Source organism: Neoarius graeffei, chromosome 26 (assembly GCF_027579695.1).
Source record: "Neoarius graeffei isolate fNeoGra1 chromosome 26, fNeoGra1.pri, whole genome shotgun sequence".
In the NCBI taxonomy this organism is placed as follows: Eukaryota; Metazoa; Chordata; class Actinopteri; order Siluriformes; family Ariidae; genus Neoarius; species Neoarius graeffei.
Window position 1 is genome coordinate 29,004,962 of NC_083594.1, and position 9,686 is coordinate 29,014,647.

Below are 9,686 nucleotides of genomic sequence, written 5' to 3' on the forward strand. Positions count from 1 at the left end.
ACAGGTGAGCGGCCTCATTGACTCCCAGTATAAACGTTGCTGAAAAGTCACTCGTTTTTAACTCCCTGTAGCGTCCTCATTTTTAACAATACAAACAAAAAAATACATCATTTTATTCAGGAAACCCTTCTAGCGCTCACTGTGAAAGAATTTTGTGAATAGCTGCTTCCGTTGTCGAGTTATTTGTCATTGTTCGAGGCCTGGTCCTTCATAAAAAAAACAGTAGAAAACTCCAGCCCTTATGTGTCAGCCTCACCTTAGCCGCCCACTTTATTAGGAACACTTCTGTTCGTACATACAAACTACAAACACTCTTCTTAGAGTTTAGAGTTTATTTTATTTTTAAAAGGGACAGTGCACAAATTAAACATTATCCTTGTGTTAAGGACAGATGTCTGTCCCAGGTTATAGCAGTACATGCTAATTTCCGCCTGTAGTCACTTTGGTCATACTCTTGAATAGGTCTTCTTCATGATGGCTGCTGTCTCGAGCACACACACGATCATTGCATTGAAACATCATATTTGTGATTGTTCGAGGCCTACTCTTTGCAAAACACAGTAGACACCTGACATAATCTTGTGTGTGTTTCTTAACTCTCCTGTTCAGGCCCATCACCATGCCAATTGGGGCCAGTGACGGGGCAGAGGGAAAAGCTGTCTCAAGCACAAACACAAATCATGCTCAAAATTTCAAACTTAAACTGTTTTCAGCCACAAATTTCACACTACAGACATAATTTTCTCAAAAGTAGTAGTCACACTTGTCCCCAAAAAAACCCATTCATTTCTATGGAATTAATTGGAAAAAAAAGCACTTTTTCAAACATCCGCTGCTCTGAGAAACTGAGAGGAGGGCAGCCGACAGGCCTCACCTTAGCCGCCCACTTTATTAGGAACACTTCTGTTCGTACATACAAACTACAAACACTCTTCTTAGAGTTTAGAGTTTATTTTATTTTTAAAAGGGACAGTGCACAAATTAAACATTATCCTTGTGGTAAGGACAGATGTCTGTCCCAGGTTATAGCAGTACATGCTAATTTCCGCCTGTAGTCACTTTGGTCATACTGTTGAATAGCTCTTCTTCATGACGGCTGCTGTCTCAAGCACACACATAATCATTGCATTGAAACGTCATTGCGGGTCACACATTCACGGCCAGCAAACATGCGTGACCGAATTGCTTCGCGCACTGCATCCTCTCACAATTTCCCCCCGGGGAATTGTCCGGTCTAGTTTTTCTTATTATTCCTACGCAAATTTCGATTTCGATTAACTCGATAACCGTACGTCGCACACAGACAAACAATATATCAAAACGTGCGGCTCGATCGGACTCGCTATGCTATTACTTTTCTCTATAGAATACGATTTTTTCGCGACGTAGTCGCGAAAAAATCGCCCCAAAAAACCCCATTCATTTCTATGGAATTAATTGAAAAAAAAGCACTTTTTCAATGTTTTTCAAACATCCACTGCTCTGGCATGCTTTCACCTAGAGACATGATTCAAACTCTAAAACGTAGGAAAACTTCTCCTCTGTGGATCTGGCATTCAACTTTTCTGCTAGGTTTTACACTTTCGGATCAGGCCCGGTTCAAATGCCATGTGGTTTCTGGGAGAAAATCCGGCTTTTGAATGGGTGTCTATTGCGTTACACACCAGTGAGGGTCGTTAAGGTTAGAGTGTAGGCGGCTTCAAAAAAAAGGTCAAACTTTCTCACTTAAACTGTGTTTTCATCCACAAATTTCACTCTACAGACATGATTTTCTCAAAAGTAGTAGGAAAACTTGTCCTGATTCACACAATGTGTCTACCTAAACAATAGGATTTACGGTTTTCGAATGACAAGCCTCAAAGTGAGGAGAGCACAGGTGAGCGGCCTCATTGACTCCCAGTATAAACGTTGCTGAAAAGTCACTCATTTTTAACTCCCTGTAGCGTCCTCATTTTTAACAATACAAACAAAAAAATACATCATTTTATTCAGGAGACCCTTCTAGCGCTCACTGTGAAAGAATTTTGTGAATAGCTGCTTCCGTTGTCGAGTTATTTGTCATTGTTCGAGGCCTGGTCCTTCATAAAAAAAACAGTAGAAAACTCCAGCCCTTGTGTGTCAGCCTCACCTTAGCCGCCCACTTTATTAGGAACACTTCTGTTCGTACATACAAACTACAAACACTCTTCTTAGAGTTTAGAGTTTATTTTATTTTTAAAAGGGACAGTGCACAAATTAAACATTATCCTTGTGTTAAGGACAGATGTCTGTCCCAGGTTATAGCAGTACATGCAAACAAACAGTACATTACTTTTCTCTATAGAATACGATTTTTTCGCGACGTAGTCGTGAAAAAATCGCCCCAAAAAACCCCATTCATTTCTATGGAATTAATTGAAAAAAAAGCACTTTTTCAACGTTTTTCAAACATCCGTTGCTCTGGCATGCTTTCACCTAGAGACATGATTCAAACTCTAAAACGTTGGAAAACTTCTCCTCTGTGGATCTGGCATTCAACTTTTCTGCTAGGTTTTACACTTTCGGATCAGTCCCGGTTCAAACGCCATGTGGTTTCTCGGAGAAAATCCGGCTTTTGAATGGGTGTCTATTGCGTTACACACCAGTGAGGGTCTTTAAGCTTAGAGTGTAGGCGGCTTCAAAAAAAAGCTCAAACTTTCTTGCTTAAACCGTGTTTTCAGCCACAAATTTCACTCTACAGACATGATTTTCTCAAAAGTAGTAGGAAAACTTGTCCTGATTCACACAATGTGTCTACCTACACGATAGGATTTACGGTTTTTGAATGACAAGCCTCAAAGTGAGGAGAGCACAGGTGAGCGGCCTCATTGACTCCCAGTATAAACGTTGCTGAAAAGTCACTCGTTTTGAACTCCCTGTAGCGTCGTCATTTTTAAAAATACAAACAAAAAAATACATCATTTTATTCAGGAGACCCTTCTAGCGCTCACTGTGAAAGAATTTTGTGAATAGCTGCTTCCGTTGTCGAGTTATTTGTCATTGTTCGAGGCCTGGTCATTCATAAAAAAAACAGTAGAAAACTCCAGCCCTTGTGTGTCAGCCTCACCTTAGCCGCCCACTTTATTAGGAACACTTCTGTTCGTACATACAAACTACAAACACTCTTCTTAGAGTTTAGAGTTTATTTTATTTTTAAAAGGGACAGTGCACAAATTAAACATTATCCTTGTAGGAAAACTTGTCCTGATTCACACAATGTGTCTACCTAAACGATAGGATTTACGGTTTTTGAATGACAAGCGTCAAACTGAGGACAGGGCAGCTGACAGGCTTCATTGAAACCCATTGTAAACATGAGAGAAAAGTCACTCGTTTTTAAATCGCTCTATTGTCGTTATTTTTAAGAGTACAAACAAAAAAATACATCATTTTATTCAGGAGACCCTTCTAGCGCTCACTGTGAAAGAATTTTGTGAATAGCTGCTTCCGTTGTCGAGTTATTTGTTATTGTTCGAGGCCTGGTCCTTCATAAAAAAACAGTAGAAAACTCCAGCCCTTGTGTGTCTTAGCCTCACCTTAGCCGCCCACTTTATTAGGAACACTTCTGTTCGTACATACATACTACAAACACTCTTCTTAGTGTTTAGAGTTTATTTTATTTTTAAAAGGGACAGTGCACAAATTAAACATTATCCTTGTGGTAAGGACAGATGTCTGTCCCAGGTTATAGCAGTACATGCTAATTTCCGCCTGTAGTCACTTTGTTCATGCTCTTGAATAGGTCTTCTTCATGATGGCTGCTGTCTAGAGCACACACACAATCATTGCATTGAAACATCATTGCGGGTCACACATTCACGGCCAGCGAACGTGCGTGAGCGAATTGCTTCGCGCACTGCATCCTCTCACAATTTCCCCCGGGGAATTGTCCGGTCTAGTGTTATATTTGTTACTCTTCCTACGCAAATTTCGATTTCGATTAACTCAATAACCGTACGTCGCACACAGACAAACAATGTATCAAAACGTGCGGCTCGATCGGACTCGCTATGCTATTACTTTTCTCTATAGAATACGATTTTTTCGCGACGTAGTCGCGAAAAAATCGTCCAAAAAAAACCCATTCATTTCTATGGAATTAATTGAAAAAAAAAGCACTTTTTCAACGTTTTTCAAACATCCGCTGCTCTGGCATGCTTTCACCTAGAGACGTGATTCAAACTCTAAAACGTAGGAAAACTTCTCCTCTGTGGATCTGGCATTCAACTTTTCTGCTAGGTTCTACACTTTCGGATCAGTCCCGGCTCAAACGCCATGTTGGTTCCGGGAGAAAATCCGGCTTTTTATGGGTGTCTATTGCGTTACACACCAGTGGACCTCGTGTTATATTTGTTACTCTTCCTACACAAATTTTGATTTCGAGTAACACAATAACCGTACGTCGCACACAGACAAACAATATATCAAAACGTGCGGCTCGATCGGACTCGCTATGCTATTACTTTTCTCTATAGAATACGATTTTTTCGCGACGTAGTCGCGAAAAAATCGTCCAAAAAAACCACATTCATTTCTATGGAATTAATTGAAAAAAAAGCACTTTTTCAACGTTTTTCAAACGTCCACTGCTCTGGCATGCTTTCACCTAGAGACGTGATTCAAACTCTAAAACGTAGGAAAACTTCTATTCTGTGGATCTGGCATTCAACTTTTCTGCAAGGTTCTACACTTTCGGATCAGTCCCGGGTCAAACGCCATGTGGTTTCTGGGAGAAAATCCGGCTTTTGAATGGGTGTCTATTGCGTTACACACCAGTGGACCTCGTTAAGGTCAGAGTGGAGAGAGGTTCAAAAAAAAGGTCAAACTTTCTCGCTTAAACTCTGTTTTCAGCCACAAATTTCACTCTACAGACATGATTTTCTCAAAAGTAGTAGGAAAACTTGTCCTGATTCACACAATGTGTCTACCTAAACGATATTATTTACGGTTTTTGAATGACAAGCCTCAAAGTGAGGAGAGCACAGGTGAGCGGCCTCATTGACTCCCATTATAAACGTTGCTGAAAAGTCACTCGTTTTTAACTCCCTGTAGCGTCCTCATTTTTAACAAGACAGACAAAAAAATTACATCAGTCTATTCAGGAGACCCTTCTAGCGCTCAGTGTGAAAGAATTTTGTGAATAGCTGCTTCCGTTGTCGAGTTATTTGTCATTGTTCGAAGCCTGGTCCTTCATAAAAAAACAGTAGAAAACTCCAGCCCTTGTGTGTCTTAGCCTCACCTTAGCCGCCCACTTTATTAGGAACACTTCTGTTCGTACATACAAACTACAAACACTCTTCTTAGAGTTTAGAGTTTATTTTATTTTTAAAAGGGACAGTGCACAAATTAAACATTATCCTTGTGGTAAGGACAGATGTCTGTCCCAGGTTATAGCAGTACATGCTAATTTCCGCCTGTAGTCACTTTGTTCATGCTCTTGAATAGCTCTTCTTCATGACGGCTGCTGTCTCGAGCACACACACAATCATTGCATTGAAACATCATTGCGGGTCACACATTCACGGCCAGCAAACATGCGTGACCGAATTGCTTCGCGCACTGCATCCTCTCACAATTTCCCCCGGGGAATTGTCCGGTCTAGTTAGGATGCAGTGCTGCAGCACAGCAACCTATGGGCTCCCCTAGGGGAGCCCATAGGTTGCAGTGCAAAGCACTGCAACTATTGTTCTTCTACGTGTTTCTTCTTATTATTTTTCTTATATTTTTTCTTATTATTCCTACGCAAATTTCGATTTCGATTAACTCGATAACCGTACGTCGCACACAGACAAACAATATATCAAAACGTGCGGCTCGATCGGACTCGCTATGCTATTACTTTTCTCTATAGAATACGATTTTTTCGCGACGTAGTCGCGAAAAAATCGCCCCAAAAAACCCCATTCATTTCTATGGAATTAATTGAAAAAAAAGCACTTTTTCAATGTTTTTCAAACATCCACTGCTCTGGCATGCTTTCACCTAGAGACATGATTCAAACTCTAAAACGTAGGAAAACTTCTCCTCTGTGGATCTGGCATTCAACTTTTCTGCTAGGTTTTACACTTTCGGATCAGGCCCGGTTCAAACGCCATGTGGTTTCTGGGAGAAAATCCGGCTTTTGAATGGGTGTCTATTGCGTTACACACCAGTGCGCCTCGTTAACTCAGAGTGTAGGCGGCTTCAAAAAAAAGCTCAAAATTTCTCACTTAAACTGTGTTTTCATCCACAAATTTCACTCTACAGACATGATTTTCTCAAAAGTAGTAGGAAAACTTGTCCTGATTCACACAATGTGTCTACCTAAACGGTAGGATTTACGGTTTTTGAATGACAAGCCTCAAAGTGAGGAGAGCACAGGTGAGCGGCCTCATTGACTCCCAGTATAAACGTTGCTGAAAAGTCACTCGTTTTTAACTCCCTGTAGCGTCCTCATTTTTAACAATACAAACAAAAAAATACATCATTTTATTCAGGAGACCCTTCTAGCGCTCACTGTGAAAGAATTTTGTGAATAGCTGCTTTCGTTGTCGAGTTATTTGTGATTGTTCGAGGCCTACTCCTTAGCAAAACAGCAGACACCTGATAAAATCTTGTGTGTGTTTCTTAGCCTGCTCAGGCATGTCACCATGCTTACTGGCTTCAGTAAGCGAGCACAGAGGGGAGGGGGGCAGCTGTCTCAAGCACACACATCAATCATGGCATTGTAGCTTCATAGCAGGTCACACAACCGTACGTCGCACACAGACAAACAATATATCAAAACGTGCGGCTCGATCGGACTCGCTATGCTATTACTTTTCTCTATAGAATACGATTTTTTCGCGACGTAGTCGCGAAAAAATCGCCCCAAAAAACCCCATTCATTTCTATGGAATTAATTGAAAAAAAAAGCACTTTTTCAATGTTTTTCAAACATCCACTGCTCTGGCATGCTTTCACCTAGAGACATGATTCAAACTCTAAAACGTAGGAAAACTTCTCCTCTGTGGATCTGGCATTCAACTTTTCTGCTAGGTTTTACACTTTCGGATCAGGCCCGGTTCAAGCGCCATGTGGTTTCTGGGAGAAAATCCGGCTTTTGAATGGGTGTCTATTGCGTTACACACCAGTGAGGGTCGTTAAACTTAGAGTGTAGGCGGCTTCAAAAAAAAGGTCAAACTTTCTCGCTTAAACTCCGTTTTCAGCCACAAATTTCACTCTACAGACATTATTTTCTCAAAAGCAGTAGGAAAACTTGTCCTGATTCACACAATGTGTCTACCTAAACGGTAGGATTTACGGTTTTTGAATGACAAGCCTCAAAGTGAGGAGAGCACAGGTGAGCGGCCTCATTGACTCCCAGTATAAATGTTGCTGAAAAGTCACTCGTTTTTAACTCCCTGTAGCGTCCTCATTTTTAACAATACAAACAAAAAAATACATCATTTTATTCAGGAGACCCTTCTAGCGCTCACTGTGAAAGAATTTTGTGAATAGCTGCTTCCGTTGTCGAGTTATTTGTCATTGTTCGAGGCCTGGTCCTTCATAAAAAAACAGTAGAAAACTCCAGCCCTTGTGTGTCAGCCTCACCTTAGCCGCCCACTTTATTAGGAACACTTCTGTTCGTACATACAAACTACAAACACTCTTCTTAGAGTTTAGAGTTTATTTTATTTTTAAAAGGGACAGTGCACAAATTAAACATTATCCTTGTGTTAAGGACAGATGTCTGTCCCAGGTTATAGCAGTACATGCAAACAAACAGTACATTACTTTTCTCTATAGAATACGATTTTTTCGCGACGTAGTCGTGAAAAAATCGCCCCAAAAAACCCCATTCATTTCTATGGAATTAATTGAAAAAAAAGCACTTTTTCAACGTTTTTCAAACATCCGTTGCTCTGGCATGCTTTCACCTAGAGACATGATTCAAACTCTAAAACGTAGGAAAACTTCTCCTCTGTGGATCTGGCATTCAACTTTTCTGCTAGGTTTTACACTTTCGGATCAGGCCCGGTTCAAACGCCATGTGGTTTCTGGGAGAAAATCCGGCTTTTGAATGGGTGTTTATTGCGTTACACACCAGTGAAGGTCGTTATCTTAGAGTGTAGACAGTTTGAAAAAAAAGGTCAAACTTTCTCGCTTAAACTCTGTTTTCAGCCACAAATTTCACTCTACAGACATGATTTTCTCAAAAGTAGTAGGAAAACTTGTCCTGATTCACACAATGTGTCTACCTAAACGATAGGATTTACGGTTTTTGAATGACAAGCCTCAAAGTGAGGAGAGCACAGGTGAGCGGCCTCATTGACTCCCATTGTAAACGTTGCTGAAAAGTCACTCGTTTTTAACTCACTGTAGCGTCCTCATTTTTAACAATACAAACAAAAAAATACATCATTTTATTCAGGAGACCCTTCTAGCGCTCACTGTGAAAGAATTTTGTGAATAGCTGCTTCCGTTGTCGAGTTATTTGTCATTGTTCGAGGCCTGGTCCTTCATAAAAAAAACAGTAGAAAACTCCAGCCCTTGTGTGTCAGCCTCACCTTAGCCGCCCACTTTATTAGGAACACTTCTGTTCGTACATACAAACTACAAACACTCTTCTTAGAGTTTAGAGTTTCTTTTATTTTTAAACCGTGTTTTCAGCCACAAATTTCACTCTACAGACATGATTTTCTCAAAAGTAGTAGGAAAACTTGTCCTGATTCACACAATGTGTCTACCTAAACGATAGGATTTACGGTTTTTGAATGACAAGCCTCAAAGTGAGGAGAGCACAGGTGAGCGGCCTCATTGACTCCCAGTATAAACGTTGCTGCAAAGTCACTCGTTTTTAACTCCCTGTAGCGTCCTCATTTTTAACAATACAAACAAAAAAATACATCATTTTATTCAGGAGACCCTTCTAGCGCTCACTGTGAAAGAATTTTGTGAATAGCTGCTTCCGTTGTCGAGTTATTTGTCATTGTTCGAGGCCTGGTCCTTCATAAAAAAAACAGTAGAAAACTCCAGCCCTTGTGTGTCAGCCTCACCTTAGCCGCCCACTTTATTAGGAACACTTCTGTTCGTACATACAAACTACAAACACTCTTCTTAGAGTTTATTTTATTTTTAAAAGGGACAGTGCACAAATTAAACATTATCCTTGTGGTAAGGACAGATGTCTGTCCCAGGTTATAGCAGTACATGCTAATTTCCGCCTGTAGTCACTTTGGTCATACTCTTGAATAGGTCTTCTTCATGACGGCTGCTGTCTCGAGCACACACATGATCATTGCATTGAAACGTCATTGCGGGTCACACATTCACGGCCAGCGAACATGCGTGACCGAATTGCTTCGCGCACTGCATCCTCTCACAATTTCCCCCGGGGAATTGTCCGGTCTAGTGTTATATTTGTTACTCTTCCTACACAAATTTTGATTTCGAATAACTCAATAACCGTATGTCGCACACAGACAAACAATGTATCAAAACGTGCGGCTCGATCGGACTCGCTATGCTATTACTTTTCTCTACAGTTTACGATTTTTTCGCGACGTAGTCGCGAAAAAATTGTCCAAAAAACCCCCATTCATTTCTATGGAATTAATTGAAAAAAAAGCACTTTTTCAACGTTTTTCAAACATCCACTGCTCTGGCATGCTTTCACCTAGAGACATGATTCAAACTCTAAAACGTAG